Here is a 4,502-nt window from a genome sequence, read left to right on the forward strand (position 1 = left end):
TAAAATCATAAAATTAATGCGAGATGATGGGAGTTGGGCGTCTGATCCTGATGATTTATGCAAGGTGGCTAAAGACTATTTCTCTAATTTGTTTGCTGCGGGAACTTGTTCAGCAACACATATCACTGATGTAATTAGGACTAAGGTAACTCCGGAAGATAATGTTAGACTTTGTTCGCCGTTCACAGTTGAAGAGTTTAAAGCGGCTTTGTTTGAGATGCATCCGGACAAGGCTCCGGGCCCGGATGGTTTCAATCCCGGGTTTTTTCAACGGTTCTGGTCTTTTGTGGGAAAAGAAATTTTTCAGGCTGGTAGCTCATGGTTAGAATCTGGTAAATTTCCTCCTTCTCTTAATGATTCAATTATTGTTTTAATCCCCAAATGTGAACAACCTTCTTCTATGAAAGATTTGAGACCTATTGCCCTCTGCAATGTTGTTTATAAAATACTTGCTAAAGTGCTTGCTAACAGATTGAAAGGCTTGTTACCTAATATTGTGTCTGAGAATCAATCTGCTTTCATTAAGGGAAGGTCTATTCATGATAATGTGCTTATTGCCTTTGAGGTTATTCATAGTATGAAAAGAAATGTGGGAAGAAAAAAAGGGAGAAGTTGCTCTTAAGATTGATAGTAAAGCGTATGATAGAGTCAGTTGGGAATATCTTGCTGTTATTATGTTGAAATTGGGATTTTCTGATAGATGGATTAAGTGGATTATGTTATGTGTAACATCTGTGAGATATTCGATTAAAGTGAATGATACAATTGTGGGCCCTTTCTCACCTAGAAGAGGATTACGTCAGGGAGATCCTTTGTCACCATATCTTTTCTTATTATGTGTGGAAGGTCTTTCAGCTCTTGTTTCGGATGCTGAAAAGAGAGGTATGATTCATGGAAGTAGAGTGTGTAGAAGGGCACCGGCTGTATCACATTTACTATTTGTTGACGATGCTTTTCTTTTTGTTCGAGCGGATATTGGGGAATGCAGGGAACTTAAAAGGCTCTTAAACATATATGAGGAGGCATCGGGTCAAGCTATTAATTTTACTAAGTTGGGTATTCTATGCAGTAGCAATGTTGATCCTTTGTTGGTGGAGGGGATTCAATTTATTTTAGAAGTATACCAACCAATTGATACTGGCCGATACCTTGGACTTCCATCACTTGTTGGTCGGAAGAAAAAGGTGATTTTTGCTCATTTAAAGGATAGACTTTGGAAAAAATTACAGAACTGGAGAGCTAAACCACTTTCAAAGGCGGGGAGAGCAATGCTAATTAGGGCGGCGGGGCAAGCTCTACCGATATATTTCATGAGTGTGTTTATGCTACCTATTTCGACTGCTGTTGAGCTCCAGAGAATGCTAAATTCATTCTGGTGGGGAAATAAAAAGGATGGATCACGCGGGATTAATTGGATGTCATGGGAAAGGCTGTGTATTTCTAAGGAATATGGAGGTTTGGGTTTTAGGGATTTCACTGCCTTTAATTTGGCAATGCTGGGAAAAAAAGGATGGCGATTAATGTCATCTCCCGATTCTCTTGTCAGTAAGGTCTTCAAAGCAAAATACTATCCAGATAGGGATTTTATGAACGCAAAATTAGGCTATTCGTCTAGCTACATTTGGAGGAGCATTTGGGATTCTCAGTTATTGATTCAAAATGGAGGTAGATGGAAAATTGGAGATGGGCAATCTATCAATGTTTGGAAAGATCCTTGGTTGAGGGATTCGCCTTATCTAAAGATTACCACTCCGATGGTTGAGGGCCTTGAGAATTTGAGAGTTTCCGATCTCTTTATACCAAATTCGATTGATTGGGATATTGAAATGTTGTAGGAGCTTTTTTCTGAACAAGATATTACGACTATTAGTAGATCAGCCCCTAGGATTGGTGGAAGGCGGGATCAGTTTATCTGGCATGGGTCGAAAGATGGATGTTATTCTGTCAAGAGTGCCTATAGATTGGCTACGGAAAGAATCACTGACAATTAAAATTATCACATTGAGGGTTTATGGCAGGTTATTTGGAAGGCGGAAGTGCCTTTTAAGGTCAGATACTTCTGTTGGCATCTGGCTAGGGATTGCTTACCAACACGTTGGAAGTTACGAAATAGGGGAATTCCCATTGATGCCGATTGTGTTGTCTGCTCTTTGGATTTGGAAGATGTTTGGCATCTGTTTATTTTGTGTCCCAAAGTAAAGGAGTTGTGGAGGGAGGCGGGATTACAATCTATAATTGATATTGCAAGTGATGATGCGGAGAATTTTGCTGCGTTTTTCTTTCATTTTTGCAGGATAGGGGGGACGGAGCAAGTGGAAAATTTCATGATGCTTCTATGGAGTTGGTGGCGATCGCGAAATGAAAAGCTTTGGAAAAACATTATAATTTCTGTTGCTAGTTTAATTGTTGGTAGCAGTAGATGTTTGGCGGAATGGAAAATGGCAAAAGAGAGAAGAAGTTTGAATCGGCCTGCTGTTTCTGATCTGCAGTTGTGCAAGGCGTTGTGGCATAGACCTCCGGCGGGGGTAATTTCTTGTTGTTCAGATGCTAGTATCTTCACTATTGCTGGAAAAACTGGTTGCGGGGCTGTGTTCCGTGATGAAAATGGTGGTTTTAAGGGTGCTAGATCGGCGGTCAAGGAGGGGCTGATGGAGGTAAGGGAGGCGGAGGCCTGGGCACTGCTGCAAGCAATTATTTGGACGTTGGAAGTTGGCTATGAGCGGGTGTTATTTGAGATGGATTCACAAATTTTGACAAATGCTATTGAGTCGGATAAAGAGGATCAGTCTGAATTTGGGGATATGGTTTCTCAATGTCGGAATCTCTTGAATACTAACAACGGATTTACTATCCACTTCATTAGAAGACAAGCAAATGGAGTAGCTCATGCCTTGGCTAGAGCGGCTTCTCAAAATGCTAGTCCTTGTTTGTTTGATACTATTCCAAGTTCTATTTCTTTTTCGATGTTAAACTTTTGCCATATTTTGGTTCATTAATGAAACTTTATTTTAAAAAAAAAATTATACATGTCCTTCAAATATTATTGATATTCAATATAAAATTATGAATAAAGGACCAATTTGCTTCTAAAATTATAAGAAACTTAATCGTATGGAATAATCTAATTTTACTTTTATGGTAAAAAACTTTGACCTAGTTTTACTTGTGATAAAAAAAAATATAGTTTGATTTTGCTTTTTCCCAAGTAAAATGCAGACGAATTCAACAAAGAAATTCTTTGAAATTATGGGGCAAACTTGTATTTTACTACTCATTAAACAAATGAAAGGAAAAGTAGGTGTATTTTTGTTTGAGAAATTTCAATTCATTTGACTATGCAACATTTTGCCTCTCTTTTCCAAAACTCAAAAGAGCAATAATTGCCAAAATAAAGAATATATATTATTTTATTTTGCTTTTCATTTTCAGGAGTATTTCATTCATAGTATATTTTGATCGTAAACGATTAAAATATTACAATCCAGAAGTATATCATAAAAGGTTGAATCTGTATCTTCAATATCATATATTGTTATAAAGCAATAATAGTAGACATTGCTTGAAACTATTTTTGACACAACATCGAGAAACACTCTCCATCCAGAATCAACTTCATAGTCTTTTTCTTCCGAAATAACTTAATGATTTTTCATTGAGTTAGATCTATGTGATGATAGACAAAACTCTTCTGTTTTTTCATGAAGGAAACATACATCCACTTATATAGGGAGATATACCACAATCACTCATAAAAGGAGAAAGAACAAAAATTACAAATAAAGAAGAAACTACCAAATCTACCATAGCAGATGAATCAAACAATTTATTCAATAAATAAAAAGCAAAACATAGGAAAGCAAAGACTTATCTTTCGACGAGAGACATGTATAACATTTACAATAGAGAGAGATATTTTCGCAAGTCTAGAGAAATTATTCATGTGTCAGATTAATGATTTAATGACACTCATTTTCTTCCGAAAAAAGGGAAGAAGAATGATCTTCTTCGGTGGATCCCTCTTGTTCCTGTTTAGCCCGACATATATTATATATTGGAATTAGATCCAAAAACCACAAGATCATAAAATCATATGAGTGGTTCAAATTTTGACTTTTTAACTAGTCAAACGGCTGACATTGCGTGTTGACTTCATGTTGACCGGTCATTTTTACCGGATGTACATTAAAATGAGAGGTCACCTATAAGTTCGTACATATTAGTGAAACAAATTAAAGATTATACACCATTAATTAAATTTACCCTGACTTTAAGGAAATCTATGGGTGGGGGATGCCAATAATTAGGGACCTTAACAGAGTGAGAAGGAGGGCATGTTGCACATATTTGTGCGTACTAACAAAAGGCAGTCGTCTTGCTAAACAACACAACGATATATGGGCACTGATTATTCCAAACCCCATTATTTTGATGAGACCAAATAATCTAGTAGATCATACCACCTAACCCTATATCAGACTTGGCAAAGGAGCTTTGGATATGAG

This window comes from Euphorbia lathyris, chromosome 2 (genome assembly GCF_963576675.1).
Source record: "Euphorbia lathyris chromosome 2, ddEupLath1.1, whole genome shotgun sequence".
NCBI classification, from domain to species: domain Eukaryota; kingdom Viridiplantae; phylum Streptophyta; class Magnoliopsida; order Malpighiales; family Euphorbiaceae; genus Euphorbia; species Euphorbia lathyris.